The sequence below is a fragment of the Leopardus geoffroyi genome, chromosome A1, assembly GCF_018350155.1.
Source record: "Leopardus geoffroyi isolate Oge1 chromosome A1, O.geoffroyi_Oge1_pat1.0, whole genome shotgun sequence".
In the NCBI taxonomy this organism is placed as follows: domain Eukaryota; kingdom Metazoa; phylum Chordata; class Mammalia; order Carnivora; family Felidae; genus Leopardus; species Leopardus geoffroyi.
The window spans coordinates 228,050,746-228,072,872 of NC_059326.1; the positions used below are offsets into that span (position 1 = coordinate 228,050,746).

At 43.5% G+C, this 22,127-nt stretch overlaps 1 protein-coding gene across 6 annotated transcripts in view; it reads right to left on the bottom strand.

The window, feature by feature from the left end:
• TRIO (trio Rho guanine nucleotide exchange factor) overlaps positions 1-22,127 on the bottom strand; it is a 365,052-nt gene that overhangs the window by 315,922 nt on the left and 27,003 nt on the right. The gene's annotated exons all lie outside the window — the stretch shown is intronic.

Sequence of the window (22,127 nt, forward strand, 5' to 3'; positions counted from 1 at the left end):
GCGTGAAAGAACTAACCAGCTTCGGAATACAGGCCACCACTTTTATAAAAGGAAAAGGCTAGCTTTTAGGTTTTCATATTTTAGAAGTATACATAGACAGAAAACCTGCTCAATTTATCATCAGTGAGAACTTTAATTCCACTAACCCTCAAATAAGCAATTACATTTAGTAATACCTCCTCGCACTATTTCATCCGCATGTGTGCCTACCATATACTCTCTCCTACGACAGAAATGGAAGCAAATAATACAGTCTTGTAAGCTGCTTGATGCATTTATTTATAGTGAACTGTGTCATGACCTAATATTCTAGTATTAATCTACTACATCATATTAATGATTACACAAAACATTTTTAATCAAAAATACGTACCACACAACAAATGTTAATTCAAAATCGTTATACTGATAGAAGCTGCACGGAGTGCAGTTTAGACAAAATTTCCAAGTCTTAACTCTTGTAATTAGAGCAATGACTGACACAGATTTCTGAGCGACCTCCCAGCAGTTCATTCCTACCACCAGTAGAAAGCTTTCTAAAATACTCGAGAGTTCTCCAAATCTCACAAGCTGCTGATATGACATGCGTGGCATGTTTCCGTGACTATAACCACTTTCACCTTTGAGGTAAACTATGCTCTGCAAAGTAATCACTTCTAATATGTAAACTATCATAAAAACAAATCAATACCACGCTCAAGTTTTTAAAACTTTGTTGTTGTTTTTTTCAAGTTTATTTATTTTGTGAGAGAGAGAAACAGAGCATGAGCAGGGAAGGGACAGAGAAAGAGCGAGAAGGAGATTCCCAAGCAGGCTCCGTCTGCACTGAGCCTGACGTAGGGCTCGATCTCACGAACCATGAGATCATGACCTGAGAAATCAAGAGTCAGGATGCTCAACTAACTGAGCCACCCAGGCACCCCAAAACCTTAGTTTTAAGGGCAGTCCAAACTCAGCTCTGAGGATGGGTAATGTCTATATAGAATTTTTGATTCAGTGGAAGGAACACACCTGAGAAAGTCAGTGGGCTGATATACTTCTCTGAGGCATTAACTTTCCCTCTTCTAATCTTGACCTGTAAATGTTCATGGAAAAGACAAAAACGCTTGTTTCGTAAGAAGGGTATCGTTACGTTCTTCTTATTCGCTGCCTTAGAGGCAGTTCTGATCTACACCTGGTGCCCCAGTAGTTATTAACCACATTCCCTTTCATTCTTAAAAGTAATCTGGTTTGTACAACAAATTATTTGGTAGCCTACTTTAGGCTTCCAAGAAGTTTACTGAAGGCACTTCTTTTGAGATAATGTATGTATTACTATTATTATTAACACAAATACATTCCCTTTCTTTACAGAACAACATTACCTCCAAAGATGAGACTCAACATTCTCTCAGAATTCCTTTTTTTACACTTAGGATACAATAACACCTAATTCTAGTTTTTACGACTTTTCCTAAATTCTTTTTTCACATCTTTGATATGCCAACATTCCAATATGTTTAGCATAAACAAAAAAAGACAAAACACCAATAAATGAGCCATTTAAGGTCGTTATTGAATACAAAGAGATTAATCAACAAAAGCAGGAGTTCATGGTGGAGAGGCAGGGCTATCAGCTTCAGGGAGATATACAGGTTTCCATTGCTAACCCAACGTTCTTAGAGCGTGCCTAAGAAACTGGACACTAGAAGGGCATAAAACAAAGACACAATTACCATTTTGTAGAAGCCAAAATCCTCTTCGGATTTCTTTCTGTTAGAGAAAACTGGAACTGAAGTAGGTCTTCCTCAAAAGACAGTGGGTGCGACACGCACTTTGTGAGAGCAAGAAAAACCTGTACTAAGAACCTCCAGAGTGACTGTCCTTTACACTCTGCAACTTTCCTGACTGTGGCTGACTTCCCTACGTCTTGATTATGGTCTACTTCATCAGAATGCACTTCCCCACTCATTCTATGATTCCATCGGTTTAGGAAAATATTACAAATTATACTCTATGTGTTACTGATGAAAATAAGTGGACAGTTGGCTATGCCCATTTCTTTTCTTTTTTCTTTTTTTTAAAATTTAAATCCAAGTTAGTTAACATAGTATAATAATGATTTCAGGAATAGAATTTAGTGGTTCATCACTTACGTATAATACCAGTGCTCATCCCAACAAGTACCCTCCGTAATGCCCCTCACCCGTTTAGCCCATCAGCCCAACCAACACCCCACCAGCAACCCTCAGTTTGTTCTCTATATATTTACAGTTTGTCGCTATGCCCATTTTCAAAACATTGGTAAAAGAATCCTAAGTCCACACTGCAACGCCAGAAAGTGATCTGTATACAGTAACTTACTTCTGACTGATTTCTAGAAAGTCATTTCAAAGTAGATGCAGAGTGCAACATTCATACATGTCAATTACACATACATATATGCCAAAACATTGATATCCAGACCTTGCCCCATGGGCTAAGACCCAGATGCAGACATGCAGTGGATGGGACTGAGAGTCAACACATGGTCATGGTCAACACACCACAGAAGCAGGACTTCCAAGGTCCCGCGTGGGAGGGTGGGGGCGGAACAGTCCTGCAGAGGCTGGGGTATCCTGCCTGCCAGTCCCCACTTTCCAGAGAGCTGACTGGGCTAGTTTATTACATATGTATCAATCTCAGGAGAAGGCCATTGCTACCTAACTCACCAGGGAAATCCTAAAGGCATGTGTGTGGATACAAAGTGATTAAATTACTATGCAGTGTTATCTGATTTTCATTCTAAAAGACACAAGTGTCAAATGAAGGGGTGTGTATGCAAATTTGTCCTGAGATATGGGAGTAGACCAGGCCAGCCATTCACTTCTGTTGGAGGAGGGATTTTTTTTTTTAATTTAGTGAGTTCTTCCAACACAGGGAAACCAGGTATTTGCAAAGGATCAAAGTTCCATCAGTCACTGCCCCAAGCATCCAGGTGGGTCTTCAAATATATAAAGGACAGAGAAGGCAAGTTAGAGAAATATTTATGCTGAAATTTCACGTACCTGAATTATTTCAACAGGCAGGAACATAGTAAATGCAATACCCTAGCCTACAAAAGAGTATGTGTGTCTGCAGAAAGGCCACAAGAATGAGGCTTGAAGCAAGCTAACACCGGTATCTCCTCTGGCTCAAATTTCCTATAGAAATAGACATTTTGCACACACTTTTAACAAATAGTCTTATAAACAACGAGATACACCAAGTTTTCAAATATTTGTGTTTGGAACAAATAAGTCACTGATTTTATGTTTTTCCTTTCAAACTGCACAAAGTTGATAGGTCTGTCACTAGGCTTCCTTACACAAATGAATGGTTTTCCCACCACCTAGATGGGTCTGCCTGGCTCAGTCCTCATCTCGCCAAGTCCCCTAACAGAGCCACGTGTTAGCAAAGACCCTGGGGATTAAGGAAGCAATCCCTTCGAATAGATCATCTTGCCTCCATTCAAAATTAGTAACCCATATTAGATCAAGCCTGTACCTTTCCTTTCCATAGATTCATTCACTAACGACTATGTAAACTAGCTTCTGTTGACCAAAAAAGGCCAGTCCTCCGGGCCAGATACAAACTAACTTCTGAACATGGTCAGAACTGCCGAACCTCAGCTCTCTGCAATCCCAAATGAACTACAGACCTCCTTAAAGCCTATGCTGGCAGAAAATGCACAAAATACATTCCCGAGAGCATGAAAATGAACGGCACTCTCACGTAAATCTACCCAGTGCCTTGGTCATGTGTCAAGCTAGGACAGGAATTATCCAACATTCTCCGAGACCACAGACTTATTACTTAGATTAAAGAGGAACTGCTATTTTGGGGTTTTTCAGGATTAACCCTTTACCAGCCCTCTGCCAATCTAATTTGACAGAAATACCCGGTGTTTTACGAAGTGATAAAAATTTCAACAACATTCCATTTGCAGCTGGGCTAGTGATTTTAGTCCAAATTTGATAGCACTGAATATTAGGGACTTCATTAAACTGTGGGAGAAACCCCATATTTCTACATGGTATTCAAAAGGAGACAAAGGCTAGAAGTCATGTGCCAACTTCCTCACTACAGGATAATTTCATATGTAGACACGTTTTTACAATACGACTACGACAGACGAAAATGCTAAAAATAGAAATAAACATAATTTGAAAATAATGTGACTTCATAACTCTTATGCCAAACTGGCAATTTGTAGTTTTTCAAGGGAGAATCAGAGCCAAACTTGTAACATCTGTAGTAAAAACCCAAGGCCAACATTAAAGAATTATTCATGGAAAAACATTTTCACTACAATGAGCCAGAGTTCAACTGCTAAAAATATATGTAATGTGCACACAAGTGCACGGGTTCACCTATGTAACATGCACACAAGTGCACAGGTTTACAAAAGTATTCATTTCACAGTATCTCAGCTTCGAAACTGAACTACATTGCCGGATTTTTCCCACCCAAACATTCCAGGCTAAAAAGCAATACGGGATTTAATCTATAGGACAACAGTGGAAACTGGTGAGGAATTACAGCAGAAAAGCTGAAAAGCATTGATCGGCAGGTAAAGGAGAAGCTAAAAGTCTTTACTGATGGGATTGCGCCCTTCCTGTCCTTTACAATCTCTGTTTATAGGTTATCAGCAATGGTGCAGCAGAAAATGATGATGAACAAGGAGGACAAAGCATTCAAAACTAGGTAATGCCTTTCATAATATTAGAGTCTGTGTAAGGAATAGAAAATAACGGGTCTGATTTTATATGCCACAAAAAAAATAAATTGTATTTATACTCCTGTCTACTGAATCATTTAATTTAAAAGTGCCAGCTGAGGGGTACCTGGGTGGTTCAGTCGGTTAAGCATCCAAGTCTTGACTTTGGCTCAAGTCATGATCTTGTGGTTCCTGAGTTCAAGCCCCACAACGGGCTCTGTACTGACCATGCAGAACCTGCTTGGGAGTCTCTCTCCCTCACTCTCTGCCCCTCCCCTGCTTCCGTGGGCTCTCTCTCAAATAAATAAACATTAAAAAAGAGTTCTAGCTGAGCAGTCGTGAGCAGGGACCAGGAGTTAGGTTCACATCAGCCCACCCCTTACCTTGGGCTACTTAACTACTCTGTACCTCGGTTTCCTCATCTGTGGAGAACGGTATACTTACTAAGTGATGTATCAAGAACAGCAGACAGCACGGCCTCGACAGCCCAGAAGGGTGGGCTGGCATCACAATCATTCTAAGATCTCTGGAAACTGCTTCACGAAATATTTACTCCACTCCTACATGCGCACAGTTTGTCCTTTTCGCAGAAAAGGCTTCGACTTTTTATTCTGGGTCCCCTGGCAGAAGCCGCAAATAAAAACACTAGTGATTTTATAAAATCTGTATTCACATTTCAGGAATTCCAACACAGCCTGATGATGGTCCCGTCTAACTTCTCAGCTGGCGAGGAGAAAAGCAAGGTTAGTTACAATTATGAGCAAAGCAAAGACGGATTCACGCTTCCTGCGAGCAAACCTGAAAGATCGGCGGCGTCTGCTCCCAGCTCAACCGGAATAAAGCTCAGCAGCAGAATAAAACCTTCAGTGACAGAGCGAGCTTATCCCCAGAAGAAAGGCAAAGCCTTCCTTTTGTTATTTTAATAATTCCCTCCTCCTCCTTTCCCCTATGTCTCACTCTCTCATTGCTTTACAAGAAAATACATCATTTTGATAATCAGGAAACCCCACAAAACAGAACTAAGTCACGATTCCTTGAAGCATTCCATACAAAACATTCCTGTCACCTTTACTCAAATGGAGTTCTATGTGGAATTTTAAATAAAGATTCAAATGCCAAATCCCAATCCAAATGTCCACTTTTTCTTCATAAATTCAGAAACTCTAACAACAGAAGAACATAACCTGCTCAGATTACACTGGACTGACTGTAGTATACACACTCCTCAGGACGACTTCCAAAAACACAGATTCAAAGGTACACCCTGACCAAGAGCCGATCAGATGCCAGTGCTAAGGACTATGGGCAGTAAAGCGAGCCAAACAAACCCCATGGCGCCAACGTTTACACTCTCTTGCTAACACAGAGGGAATGGCAATTCCCTTTGCACCTTAGAGCATCAACCACCAACAAAAACCACCTCGTAACTTTTTGCCTTAAAAACCCTTCTTGCCCCTATTAACTGCTGGTTGGACAGATCTGCAGTCCGCGCTGATACCAAACACAGCATTTTGAAACGGTGGGGAAGCAACAGCACATAATTCACTCCAGTACTTCCCAACTTACTGCATTTTGACACTATAATTAGATACACAGGAAAGACCGAGACTGGCACCCATACACCACTACGGGGGTCCCATTCATCACATGAGGCTGTTTCCACCGAGGAACATCTAAATCTCCTGACTTTCCCACACTATGTATCACCGAGCACTCATGCTCCAATTTGCCCAAATATTGCTAAGCATTTATATCAAATTTTAACCATGGACTTATGCACCACGAAAGCAGTATTGGCTCTCACTGGCATGACAAAACCACGAGGCTCTACATGCAAGGGTCTCAAACAGCAGGCGCTAGTCACTGATGTACAAATGACAGGCCACCACTTTGGAGCTGAGTGCAAGCAAACCCCAGTGCCTCTGTCCAGGTGAGGCTGACCCTGCCCTCTCCGTGGCAACTCAGAGACCCATCAACCAGAATGTTCCATCAGGGCACCAAGGATACAACCTTTCACTTCAATTTCAAATGAGTCCAAATTTAGACTGCTCTGGAACAACATGAAAAACTATCTTGAAGCATGTTTTTTTAGTTCTCTAATATCCATTGGATGACTCACAGTTATGTATCATAGAGGCCAGGTACTTTTATTTCTAAAAAAGGAATATATTGGGGGGGGGGGGGGGAGGGCAGCCTAAAGCTGGTGCTCTAGAAACTTGGTGACTAGGCAAGAAAAACAAGAGAGAAGCTGGCTCATCTCCAGCTCAGGAAAAGTGATTTTAAGGACCAAAGGCTTACTTAAAATGTCACACTTAACTCAAGTTTGCAATTTATTTTCCAGCATAGTCTTATGAATCTAGTCAACATTTAAACACTACTCAGTAGTGCTAATTGGTTCTAGCTCTTAAAAGTCTGTTTAACAAGCTATTCAAACCTCCCTGGTCCCAAGCTGCCTAAAAAAATATTTTGAAAGCATTTACTAGGGCACAACTAGGAATCAGTTTTTCCAGCAGTTCTTCCCGGGTTGAAATATTCAGAACAACAAAACAGTCTTCTCTAATTGAAAGAAAAACTTCACATCCCCCATCTCTCACCCCATACGGTGACCACCTATACGGTCTCTATTCATTAAGGAAGGTTTCAGAAGTTTCAAGGAATCACCAAGGAAACAAGTCGTCTATTTCACTACACAAATGACAGAAATCAACCACTTGTAAGAGGAATAAGATCTGCGTGTTGCAGTTAGATTTTCTTCAGATATACACTCAGGCTATGGGATTATTCCCCAACTGTCCACAGTTTGGTTTATCCTGTCAAAGCATTGCAAATACAATGTGTCAAATATAAACGCAACACCAATGCTCTCTGCTAACTCCAATCACCTGTAGGAAAAAATGTAAAGAACTATAACAAGTCCTATAAACCATCAAGCAAACATTACAGACAATTATATCTCCTGTCAAAAGTTCTATTATTGGCCATGAAGTGCTTAATGTACACTCATAATTTTAGACAAGGCAACATAAAATGTTATTGATATTAAATTAAAGGCTTAACAACCTACCCAGCAAAAGTTAAGGGTACATAACCAAACACTTTTTTTGCAATTGGCAGTAAGAAAAATGCTTCATTTAAATTTGTTATGAAAATACATGTCTGGAATCAGCCAAATTCAGGCAAGTTTACTTCTAAGTAAATCAGCCTCGAAATATTTGAAAAAGAAATCTTCCCCACATACCCCAGAAGTCATCTTCCCATCAACTTGGTCTCTTTCCCCGTCTTCTCCCCATCATCGTTTCCACTCATCTTTTAGCACCTCCTCGCCCCTTCCTAGGTGTCTCGCACGAGATCAGTGATACCAATTCTTCCCTGCTCCTCAGGCTGGAAGCCGTCTCTGCATCCACAGGCGCGGGAGGCGCGGGAGGCACGGGAGGCACGGGACCGGGGCAGGTGCGCAGGGGGTTCGGGAGCAGTGAGTACGCACGGGAGGGGGCAGGTGCGCGGGGGGGGGGGGGGGGACAGTGGGGATGCACGGAGGGGATGCACGGAGGCGGGTATACACGGGGACAGGTGCAAAGGGGGTTCGGGGGCTGTGGGTATGCACGGGAGAGGGCAGGTGCACAGGGGGTGGTATTCACGGGAGGGGTATTCATGGGAGGGGGCGGTTACGCACAGAGCAGCTGCGCACGGGAGACAGGTGCACAGGCAGGTGCGCACCAAGGTCACAGGACTGGTGCGCACAAAAGGCGGGCAGCGCAGTGCCAGGTGTGAACAGTTCTGCACTTGGGCGTCCTGGCCAATCTGGGCCTGGCAGCTTGCTGAGAGCCCAGCACACCTGTTCTCACTGCCATGTTTAATAATTTTACGCTGGCCGTGTGTCTCAGCTGTTCAGGAGAGCTGGCCCACCACGAACAGAACGTCTACCCCATTCAGGACTGGGAAGCATATGCACTGCCAGTGTTTTCATGTACTTTTCAGTTGATGTCAGCAGTCACCAGGATTCAATCGGGAAGAAAACACCAGGACCAGGCTCTTCTATAATCCTTCACAACTTCGTTTTGTTTTGGCTTAAAGTTTGAGAACACTCACTACTAGCCTTTTTAGGGGTTAGGAAAAGAGAGAAAAGGATGCAGAAGAAGGGGGGACAGAGAGGGGAGCCCTAATTTTATGGGGAAAAAGAGGAAAGATCTAGGTGTTCTGGATTCAGTCAGTGAAAATGATTAAAATGTCTTTGCAATCTGGCAAACACCCAATTTGGGGAAATCCAGACACCCCAGTCACCCACACACACGATCTAGTGATCATCTGCCTGAGAATCACTCCCCGGACTGGATTAATAAACAGATCGCTTCAGCCTTCTTTAAAGCACAATCATTTTTTTTATTATTTTTTTTTTTTTAATTTTTTTTTTCAACGTTTATTTATTTTTGGGACAGAGAGAGAGACAGAGCATGAACGGGGGAGGGGCAGAGAGAGAGGGAGACACAGAATCGGAAACAGGCTCCAGGCTCTGAGCCATCAGCCCAGAGCCCGACGCGGGGCTCGAACTCACGGACCGCGAGATCGTGACCTGGCTGAAGTCGGACGCTTAACCGACTGCGACACCCAGGCGCCCTAAAGCACAATCATTTTAACAAACCAATTTTTTATCTCCTTGACTTGACTCAGGATGCCACAGAATGTAGGATGCACTAAATGTTTAATAACTGCTTTTTATTGGGAGGGGAAAGGAGATGTTAATACATTAAATAAACATCTGTATTGAAAGATGCACAAAGATTTCTGAAAGTTACAGTATCTACAATTACTCCTCACCTCAGATTCTGATACACATAGATAGTGGGCTCATAATAGCACTGATCACAAATTTTTAGAATAAGTTGTATAAACATTGGAATTCATAGCAATGACCCAATTAGAGCCGTGAAAGTCTAAACTAGAGGAATCGTGGGTGTAAAAATCCTATGTACTGAACACTGGGAAGAAATGTTAAGTATATGGGCCAAAAGCAGCTCATAATTTTTAAATCATAATGAAAGTCACTGCAGCTTCTACAAATAATTATCACTAATGGTTTTAAATAAATGATCTTTCCCCCTTTGGAATGTCTGTATTTGTCACTTCACTACACTCATCAACTCATGACCCCTTGGGTGTTTTTGCAATCACACACTCAAAACCCGCAACCCAACAGTCAAAAGAAAATCACGATATTTCAAATTACAAACAAGCTTTATGAAGTAACAATGTTGAATAACCAAAGGCTACAGGGCACAGGCTACACAAACAGGCTGTAATGACTCAGTACTGGGGTCCGTATACAACCAGTACTGTCTGTGAGCCACTGGGGGCTGGTTCGGCGGAATGGACCCTGCACACGCCCAGCCTGGCACAGGTGCCTGCCTCACTGAACAGGCTGCCAATGACAGTAGGCTGCTCACGGGAGGAGTCTGATCTCCAGGTAGGATTCAGAACAGTGAAAATGATGAATGACTAGGAAGACGACAGCTGATGGAGAAAAACACGGAAACCACATGAAAAGCATAGTGGTGTCAAAATGCAGAACAAAAACTGACCCACAAAGGGTCTACTCCCACTCCCACTAACCTAACTTAAATATTTTCCTGAAACACCAAGAACTTTCCACATACAGTATGTGCTGAAAGCAGCCATGACAGAACAAGTCTTTTACAACAGAAGTTTATTCTGGGAGCATTTCTAAGATGCTAAGATGCAATCTTTCCTCTAAAATGCACATGTGTTAATCATATGAGGACATAAATACTTAGCACGAAGACTCCTCCAAAGCAATGAATTCCTGAATCATAATAGAGAGCTACCATTAAGCAAATGAAAACATGTTCCAATACACTGACATCTTATAGTTTTCTCAACATGACAAAAAGCACAAGTTCCCAGCCTCAACGACACCGTCAAGTGCCTCTAGTGGATCGGAGGACAGTGAAAGGCCCCTTGCAGAATCGAAGCTCTGTGACCCAAAGACTGGACAGAGGCCATGGAGCAGGGGACAGCCCTGCAGCCATGGGACACAGCACCGCCAGCAGCTGCCGGTTGTGTTTCTGCTGAGGGGACACACACACTGTGTGCAGTATTCTCTTCAACTCCCAAAACACTGCCACTGCTGCTACAGTGAGCAGCACAACTCTTCTAACAAAAACATCTCAAAATCCCCAAAGGATGAAGTCTGCGAGGCATGCCATTAGCAACTGGCTGAATTTTTAGCACACATGCAAGCCAGCCATCCGAACAAGCAGCATGCTGTGGGACGACTGCCCGTCTGGCTTAGGAACTCTGAAGTCAAGGTCAACGAGAAGTCCTCATTAATAAACCGTAGAGCACAGGGAAAGCTGGAATGAGAACCATGTATTTTTAATTGTAGAATCCTTCTTTCCTTTACAAGCCATATCCTCTTGCGTAATAGTTTTTAAAAACAAATGCATTCAGAGTAAAACAGTCACCGTCTGAGGTGAAGAGTTGGCAGTGTCCCATAGGACCCCAGTTCACCAACAAACAAGCTCTAGAGACCCTGAGAGGTGCAGCCAGGAACGGCCACAGCTGTAACTGGGTGTCCTAATGCCTTCATCAGCGAACAAGAAAGGGAGATTGTGTTAAGTTCCGCTCCACTCAGGTCTGAAACCGATGCCATCGTGGGGGTGGGGGGATGAGACCGATGGTTCAATAGCTGTGATGGATTAAGTTTTTTCTATTTTTAGTCATTTAGGGTATCTTTAGGGTTGAGGGTGTTGGGGAGTTTTTTATTCAAATAAAGTAATATTTAACGAGTAATACTTTGTTTAAACTAGTAACTTGTAGGGCTGTATTAATTCTTCTGAAAGAGCACATTACGTTTTTTAATACGTTGATGTCTTTATAACAGTTTTTCTAAAAAAAGGCTTCTAAGAACATATTTTTTCATTATTTATACTTACTTGACTTCTACTATTGAAGAAAGGGGAGAGAAAACAATCCTGTTTAAGTCATAATCTGGTTGATGGAGAGGTAAGACAAGTCACATGTCACAAAAATTACCACACATGCACAATTAAGTAGTACAGAACTGCAGGGGCTCAGAGACTGTGCGTCATGGCTTGCAGTCAAGGGAAATTTAAGAAAGTTTCGTTACGACCGCAGCTTATGACTTCTGTCCAAGTCCAGGTGAGAGGGACAAGGAGACTGTCCTGGCTCAGAGCAAGAGTGTCCCCGAGGACTGACGCCGTGCAGCCAGGCACCGGAGGGAGGAGCATGCCTGCATTTGTCACCCCTGCTCGAGAAGGAGGTAAATGGCAAAGCAGAGGTTCTCAACAGCATGTGGTCCCATCGTCCTGATCAGTCCTCTAGAAGATCGGGGGAGGGTTAAAAAAATCATCAGATGGGGCACCTGGGTGGCTCAATCGGTTAAGCGTCCAACACTTGATTTCGGCTCAGGTCACGATCTTGCCCTTTGTGAAATCTGCACTAACAGTGTGGAGCCTGCTGGGGATTCTCTCTCTCTCTCTCTGCCCCTCCCTCCCTCCAACTCTCTCTCTCTCTCTCTCTCTCTCTCCCTCCCTCCCTCCTTCCCTCTCTCTCTGTGTCTCTCTCAAAATAAATAAATAAATAAATAAATAAATAAATAAACAAACAAACAAACAAACTTAAAAAAAATTCATCAGAACTCCAAACTCATACCAAGGGAGCACTTCACCTTTCAGGAGAAATTGAGTAAATTCTTAAATTCTAAGTGAACTTTCCAATAGGTAATTTCCTAGGAAGAAAAAAATGTAGAAATCCTGTAAGATTTAATCATAGAGAAAAGCAGCTGAAGTTTAACACTGTCCTTTTTAATTAGTGCTATTTTCTCTCAGACCAAGCTCCTACATGTAAACTTGTCCCTAATTCTTATACTTCAGTCTTTATCGAAATTAAGGCATAAAATTTACACCATTTAGTCATCTCTTACTAGAAGGGAGACTTTTATCTATGGGCAAGTGAGAAGAAATCACATAGTATTTAACAAGCCAATCACTTCTAAAACATGACTGACTCCTCACTTTTAAAATGTCACTGTTCCTTCCAAGCTCCACAACAGCTTCTATCAGATGTATGTCGGTTCCAAAGTTGAAGCATCTCCATCAGGCAATCAATGCAGGGACTGCTCGTAAAATCCAGGGGACCAAAGTGCTGTTCTGGTCGAGGCCAGTATCGGCCAAAGTCAAAGGGGGGCATCTGGTAGAACGTGCCCCGCGTCTCACGGAGCCGGAGCTAGAGCACCGGGGACACAGCAAACAGCAGGTGCCTACACATTTCACTGATGGCCCCTTTCCCTGGAGCTTGCCAGCAGGCACCCCAATAGCAAGGCAGAGGAGTCCCATTCTCAGATCTGCAGACCACACAGCTCAGAGAAATTACTGCTGTGTCGGGAGGAAAAGAATACATACTATCCAGCGATCTGAACTGGAATAACTGAAGTAAAAAGATGAAATTCAGTGGCATGCGTGAAGTTACATTTACATTCAAAATACTAGTTTCTTTAAATACAAAGTCGGGAAGGAACCTGGGTGAAAGGAAAGGAGATGAAGAGAGAAAACCCGCCAGGCATTCCGGAGAGTTCCACGAGCCGGAGCTCCGACAGGAACCGGTCGGGGCGATGCATACTCTGCAAGGTTCACAAAGGTCAGACCTGGGATCCTGTGACCCACATCGGTGCAAAGTGTGGAAGCTACTGGGGAACAGAGGGAACAGAGGGAAAGTGTGGATGCTTAAAGAAAGAGCATGAGGCCAGGAGGGTCCTGGTCGCCACCTTCACGTACTTGAAAGGCTCAGCAGACAAGAGCTCTTGCAGTTCTGAACGTTTGGGCACCATCGGCCACAACAGCGAACAAGTGAAGTTTCAGGGAACGAGATTTCAACTCCTAAAGAGTGCTGAGATGTAGGACAAGAGGGACAAGAGAGTAAAAATACAGGACACGGTGAGCAAACCTAACAGCTTCTGCTTCTCTTCAGGAATGTCTTCCCTCTCAAGCTGGAGGTAGCCCTCTGGCCCGTGTGGTTCCTAACACTGCGCTCTGAGCCTCGGGCCTGCAAAAGGCATGAGGCTGCCTCACTTCACTGCCATCTTTGCTTGGGGCTCAAGAAACCCGCTCTGGACACTGCCCGCGACAGAGAACGAGCCGAGCATTTCCATCCACCCCTGTGGCCCCTGCCACAGGAAGCCTCCCAAGGCCACTCTTCCTGAAAATCCGCCTCACGTTAACCTTTAAACTGTATGACTGTCATGAGCCCTCAACGATTGTTAAGGATACAAGTGGAAAGAGAAAAACATGGCATTTTTTTTTCTTAAAACGAAGCCAAAATCGGGCAAATTTCCCTAAAAGGTTGTAATTACAAAAATGTACGCACAGTCCAAAGATCACAAACCAAAATACCTTTTTGGCAAAACTGGACACCACTCATATCTATCAGGAATAAGGGAAACCCCAAAAAAGACTTCCACCTTCGCTGTTCTCAGGACATCTGTGCCGGGGAGGGAGTCTCTCAAACCTGCCCTGTGTCCCCGACGCAAGCTCGCTCTGGCCCCCCTCACGTGAGGCCACACAACACGGGCAACCATGATGTCCCTGACAAAGGAACCCCGTCGGCTACGGTATGTCCCCACGGGTGCACCCCTACCTCCAGCGATCACACATTCCAGCAGTTCGTGCAGGAAGGGCGCTCAGCCCCAGGGCCAGGCGCAGAAGGGCCGGGTGCTGGGGAACTGCAGGCCCATTCGAGCTGGGGAGGGCTCCGCCATGCCAGCAGCGGCCTTGTTTCCACCCACCAGCCCTGAGCCACGGCCCCCCTCCGACTCTGTCTGCTCGACACTCAGAACCTTCTCCTCCCCGGGCCGCCTTTCCCAGGCAGGAACCTCCACGTACGCATCCTCTGTGCCAGACAGCCCCTCGGTCAGACCTCTTCAGACACGTTCCCGCCCACGTGCAGGAAGAAACACTAACATTTGAGGAAGACGCCACAGTGGCAGGAAGAGAACACGAAGAAGCTTCAGAGTGAGGCCAGTTCTAGATCCCATCCCCGCTTGCCTCGTGACCTTGGGTACAGGAAGTGGGTTGATGTCTCTGAGCCTCAGTTTATAGGCTTCTCCTCAATACAATGACAACAACAACAGTATCCACACAGGAGGGGCAAGATGGGAGCGGGGGGGGGGGGGGGGTGCGCGCAAGGGACGGAACACATAAAAGGCTCACTCGGGGGCTCCGCACAGAGGTAAAAGCAGATGTGGAACCTCGTTTTTCACCCTACAGGGAGCACATGCTCCGTAGACAGCAGTTCCCACGCTACCATGCCTTGCCCTGCGGAGCCACAACCCGACGCTCTCCCTTCAGACTTCCCGTTCTTTGCCTTGTGCCCAGTTACTGCTCCTGCCATCTATCCACTCAGACTCTGGGCTGAAAGCCTCGGCCTGTAAAGACTCCTGACGTTGGTGTGAAGCAAGGTGCGGCAGAAGGAGCTAGCGTAGTCCCAGCGTGCCACAAAACGGCCCTCGAGAACGGATTTCTGCCCACTGTGGACGTGGGCCCCACGCGAGTGGTCCCACACGCCATCGCAAGGACCACCCGGCCCAGAAACTCTCCTCGCCCGATCACAGACCTGCCCACACCCTTCTTCACAAGCTGGCGCGAGGCTCACTGTGGATGCTCAGCCTGGCTGATCGCAGGATGGCTGTGGGGTGCTGGCGACAGTAATCGGGGACAGGTAATTAGCTCCCAGGCTCGCCCACGTTAGACTGATGTGCCCCGCTGTCCCGCAGGGTCCACAAAGAACGGACTGGCACTCCACCTCCAGTTCCGACCAACACCCAAACCCTTAGAAGCACTAACACAATCTCAACTGGGCCAATAACGGAGCGGTCTCCTGTTGGGTGTCCTCTCAGGCATTTGAAGGCATCTAAGAACAATCTGGTATCTGTAGAAAACACCAACATTCGTTCTATACCCCTTAATGAACACGCCTTTCTTATTACTTAGGAAAAGTCTGTCATGTTAGCTACACATGCTGCCAACAGTAAGAGGTTGAGACACAACAGAAGAATCAAACCAAAAAACGCATTGTCATGTTCCACTGATTTTGTTTTATAATCCGTATGATGGAACCAAGGAAAACTCCAAAAGTAAACGTGTATCGACACCACTTTCTTGCATGTTTTTTATACCTTAGTTTTTTTCTGGAAAATTTTACTGGACAAAATTAAATATTTTAGCATATGTAGAAAAATAAGCCAACTCAAATAATAGATTTTAGAAGAAAATTAAAACTACCTGGATTCTCATACCCCAAAGATAAGACAGCTCTAACATGTCCTACTTCTGAGATTTTTTTTCTTAAAGCTAAAAATGAGATTCTTACAAAAGTCCAATTTAGGTGTTTTTTGTTTTGCTTTGTTTTGTTTTGTTTTTTTTAAGCAAGCCTTATTTATTTAGGTAAAAACATGGACAGTTTCCATGTAACTCAATACTCTTAGCACAGTTAAAGAAAACAGAGTCGTAAACTCGGTTACCCCCTTTTGCCCCATTCCCTTCAAAATAATCTTTTTTTAATCCAATGAGAATAGAAAGCTCCAGGCAGTATGTAATGATCAGTTTGGAAATTCAGGCCACACAGACTGAAAATATCAGCATGTAACCAGCTTTTTATCTAGGTTATTTCAAGAGGCTGCACCAGAAAACTAGGGACTATAATGTACAGGCTTGACTATATCTATATTCCAGTTAGTGGTTACTTTACCCAGCATACCTTCCAAAACCATACACGATATGCACAAAATTTCAGAATGTAAGGAAAAGATATGTTTTAACACATATTACTTCTGATTTATCTTAATGCTTATACTACTGAAGAATTCTGAAGGCAAAAAAAGTAGAATGAATACGTTCTTACTTTAAGGTGGTTAAAAATGCATTTCACCTAGCATTACAGAACAATTAAGACCAAATACAGAACAATTCCTCTAATGTTCAGTGAAGCAGTTGTGGGGGGTTCTACTCAGGGAATCTAGCTGCTAAACAGGATTTTACCCCCATTCTGGGACACCAGACCCATGGTGGGGGGTGGGGGGAGATGTCGAGGCAGGCAGGCCAGGAGAGGGGGAGCGGACTCTGACCAAAATAAGTTGGCTCATTCAAAACAGGAATGCAGTTAAAAAGCCTTTTTCACCACCCTTCTTCTGTGATTAGGGAGGGAGAGGGCAGCACAAAGCCCCCCTTCTGAGTTCAAGGAAAGAAGGGTAGGATGCACGCCAGGTCCCCCAGTGTTGACAAATCCTGATTCACTGCTCAAGTCACACTTAGCTCACACATAAAATGCGCAATTCAACCACTCAAGGAGGGGGTAGGGGGGCTCTCTGAATGTACTCTAGGTCTGTTTTTAAACAGACCACTATTGACAGGAGCTCTGACTCAGCATCATCTCTTCTGACTACTCCTCTCGGCCAACTGTCAATGCCTTTATGTGTCCAATACTGAATTAAATGTCATTTTATTCAAGTTAGGAATGAGCTATGAAACACTCATCATTGGGAATCACGAATATCTTAACATGCCTCTCACCCTCTGTGTACAGAAATTATAAAACTGTGGTCACTGAGTTGAGTGAGCACATATCCAGGGTCCACAGGGACGGTTCCAGTTACACCCATTGTTCTAGAATAATTATCAGGAACATGGTCTTTCACTCTCCAAAGCATCTCTGTTTGGACCACAGGGTCAGCCTGACAATAAAAAACGTCAAGCTAAGAAAGCACCAACATTTGACAACACCTGTCACCTTTGAAACATCAAGCAGGGTCGTGGGGACTCACCACGGAGCACAAGGTGTTCCAACCACCCAGGACTTCTCAAGTTGAATTCAGCAATAACTGCAACAGTCAACTTGAACTTTGTTCACTTTCTCTTCGCCGTGAAGTGGCAGCATCGCTGTGCCACCTGCAATGACCCCCCCTTTTGACCTCTGGCTTTCTCTGCTGCGTGGTCCTTAGCACCTCGCACACAGCTCTCTCACTGCTTCTGCTTGGTAAACACACAGCACTGCAGGCCAAGCGAAAGCTGCCCTAAAAGAGGCAGTTTTAGGGAACAACAGTTAAAAGAAGCAGAGAAATAAAGAATTACTTCATCAACTAGGAAAATCATTGGGTAAGAGTATTTGTAAACCAATGAAAATAAAAATAAGCCACACAAACACATAGTAACCTATAATAGTAAATGGTAAATAATATAATATAAATAAAATGGAAAAGTAGACAACATCGATAAAATCCTTGCGGTGGTTCAGAAACAGAGCCAAGCTATGGGGGAGCCAGGGCTGACTTGGGTTTTGTGTTTCATCTGCCATAATGGGCCTGGGGAGCTTCCAGGGAAAGTCTTATATTTACATACAGATGCAAAGCAGCTCCTCCTTCCCGCAGCCAAAATACTCAGTGATGACAAAGCACAATCAGGAGGAAGGACTTCTGCGTGCCCGACCCCAGCAAAGCTGCTGAGGGGAGGAGGCCTCTCCCCACACAAGGGAGCAATCCTGCTCTCCAGGGTGTCCTGGGTCCCCGCCAGGAGAGGGAAGCCAGTTAGTCAAGCAATATTTACCTTTTTTCCCTTCTTTCGGTCTCTCCCTCTCCTGCTCCATTAGCTGTGCTTCCCCTTTTACTTTTTAATTTTCCATTTGCTAGTCAACCAGAGGCAGCACGCTTAATAGTGTCAGAATCCCGGCCTGCTCAAATCTCCAGGTTCTGGGCAGGAGGTCCAGCAAGGAAGGTGCAATGATAGTGTGTGCTTATTTCAAGCCAATCAGACACCAAGAATTAACATGAAATTCACACAAATGCCAGAAATGTATGGCATTAAAAAGATCTGTTTTTCACAATAAAAATGTCATTTAAAAGGTACCCACTCATATCCCAGTTATTATCAGAAATTAAAATGTGGTGACTACACCCTTCATAGTAATCTCCAAGTAACGTACAGAATTAAGGCACTGTACTGTGCATCTGAAAGTACTATAACACCGTGTGTCAACTACACTTCAATTTAAAAAAGAAAATGACAGGGGCACCTGGGTGGCTTCCAACTCCAGCTCAGGTCATGATCTCGAGCCTTGCATTGGGCTCACTGCTGTCAGCACAGAGCCCGCTTGGGATCCTCTGTGCCCTTCTCTCTCTGCCCCACCCTCTGCCCCCCTTTAAAAAAAAATTTTTTTTAATTTAAAAAAAAAAAGGAAGGAAGGAAGGAAGGAAGGAAGGAAGGAAGGAAGGAAGGAAGGAAGGAAGGAAGGGAAAGAAAGAAAGAAAAGAAAGAAAGAATAAATAAATAAATAAATAAATAAATAAATAAATAAATAAATAAATGGCAGGGCCACCTGAGTGGCTCAGTCACTTAAGCATCCAGTTAAGTGTTGGACTTTGGCTCAGGTCATGACCTCACAGTTCATGAGTTCAAGCCCTGTGTTGGGTTCTGCACAGACAGCTCAGAGCCTGCAGCCTGCTTCAGATTCTGTGTCTCCCTCTCTCTCTGCCCCTCTGCCTCTCGCTCTCTCTCTCTCCCTCTCTCTAACATTCAAAAAAATTAAAAAAAAAAAAAAAGAAAATGACATTTACAAAAAAATTAAAATGGGACCTTTAAACTTTGAGACCTTGAAACCTGTGAAATATAAGTCAATGAAAACAAAACGTAAACATGGCAACTTATTTATGAAAGCTGTCTGCAACATGCAAATGAATTCCAGAATAAATCCTCTGCCCCACAGCTCTCTCCAACTCCAGGGCACAGTCCTGGTACAGAAAGTGGTGTGCACAAACAAAGTATCCTGAATGGGCTGTTTGTGCCTATCCAAAAATGCTCTTGTGAGAACTAAAATATTTTAAAGCTTTTATTTTTAAGTAATCTCTGCACCCAACGTGCGGCTTGAACTCACAACCTCGAGATCAATCCCGGCTTATTTGGAATTAAGTAAAAAAATGTTATTTTTGAAAGGCTCAACATACCTAAATTTTAAAGCCTTCTGTAAAAGCATGAATGGAAATTTTTAAGCCCTATTTTATAACAAGTTGTAGTTCTAAATAGGAGCTATGCTTGATATTCATTATCCCAAAATGCATTAACTTCCCGGTATTCTTCACCGTCAGTATTTCTGATGCAAACAGAGACACTTTTACTGTAACATGACATTCTGTGAACTTTTTCTTTCATAAGCTTTGTCTCCCCCAACCCAGCACACGGTGGTCTAAGTATCCTTTACATTTCCATGACTCTCATAAATTATGCTGAGCTCATACTAAATGGACTGACAGCACACTACATGAGACAGGCTACGTTATCATTCCGAGGGAGTTTACAAAATATTCATGTAACTTTCAGTGTGATAAAATTAGTTCACTTAAAACTGTTTAAGGGAACTTTCATCATACCTAATCTTGAGACACACAGGCTCGTAAAACATATCTTGCTTCCATACTTTGATGTCCTGTTTCAAGATCTAGTTTTATCCTGGCATCATCTCTAAACTTTAACACTGTAATAATCTAGGGCACCTGGCTGGCTCAGTCAGTGGAGCGTGTGGGTCTTGATTTCGGGGTCGTGAGTTCAAGCCCCGTGTGAACATGGAGCCACTTAAAAAAATAAAATAAAACAAAGGTCGAAAAAGAAATACTATAATAATCTAAAATCTTCAGCTCCAAAGAATCCGATTTATGTAAAAGACAAACAAGAAATGGAATCCATTACTAGCCCTCAACAGATCAAAGGAACTAAGAATTGTGGAAAGGGAGAAAGGACTTCTAAGAATAGGGAAAATTGGAAGGAAATTGGAAAACCCTTTCTAGAAAACATCTGGATGCTGACAGCCATAAAGAGAAAACAGCAGTCTCAATTCTAGCTAGCAATTTTTAGGAGTACTGTATTTCTAACTTAATGGATCTCTTCTCAGAATAGTGTTTTCAAATGCACAAAATATAGAAACTTACACAGAAAACCCATTTTTAAAGTTATCAAAAGAGTTTAAACTATTATGTTTCTTTACATTAAGTAAAAAGATCTAGCAGTCTAGTAACTACTGTTAATTTTGAAGTAGTGATTAGCATGAACAATACTTTGAGAGATATTGTAACTGTAACAATTTGAAACCATCTGTGATATCCCTTGGAGACACATCACAGGCACTGCTAAAACTACCACATGACATTCACAGTAGAAGGAAATACTGTATTTAGCTGGAGAGCTGTGAAAATAAAGATGGAATTAATTTCTTTCCCATCCAAGTTCATGGGTCTCCAGACCGCTCCTACTCTAGACACTTTGTTACTTATTTGGCTTTCTGATCTCCACCTTTGGACGGACTGTCTCCAGTCACCCACCCAAGAACAAGTTCTTACCCAGGGGACCACATACTCCATAGCAGAAATCTTCTCTCTGGCAAGGACTCGGGTGGCAGGCCTGTGTGTGTCCCTGACTGTAGCTGACCAACTGCTTAGAGTTGCTGGTCAATCTCTCCAGGCACTATCGAAGTGAGGGTGAAGTTGGCCGGGTAGGTAGACAGACAGACAGACAGAAAGTAGGCCCAGGGAGAAATGGGAAACAGAGACAAACTAGAGAAGCTGTTTCCGAGCTGGCCAGCTCCCACTACCAGCTGTTCCTGGGGGGAAGGTGAGGCCATCCATACCCCCTCCCTCCCTAAGGTTAACTGGGGGCTCCCATATACTTATGATAAATTCCCCTTTTGCTCCAGCAACCAAAAGAGCCTTAACTAAGTCAGGCCCTGAAAATATTTGCCAAACTATGCATGTAACTGTTCACATGCAAACCACTCAAAACCACAGCTACCAGAGTGCTAAATCAATATAGACTGACAGTGACAAGAGCTTATTTTCCCATAATTAGCAGCAATATAAACAGCATCCTTCTAAGAAGTACATGAGGTATCTACACTTTAATGATGTTGGAGTATCAGCAGACATACTCCTGTTTCACTTTCCTGCAGTAGCCTTACCTAAGCTTAACCACCGCTGGTTATTTGGGCAGCTTTACAGTGTATTTTCAGAAGACAGCCAAGATGTACAGATAGTGTGTGGCTTTATATTTATGCTGCCCATTAGATGAGGGCAAGAGTCACAGGGACAGACACTTCTCATTTATATGTGGAAAACAAAACAAAACCCCTGTGCTTTGATGTTTAGTGTTTTTGCTTTTAATTAGCAACAAGCTGATTTCTTTCTTGCTTTCTAATTTTAAGAGGAGGGAAGAAGCCTCAGACTAAAGAATATCCAGGAACAGCAATGAACTAGTCCTTAATCCTCATCAGATCTCAGATATACTGAGGGTCTACTTAAAAATTATCTTGGAGCATGAGGCGCCTGGCTGGCTCAGTCAGTAGGGCA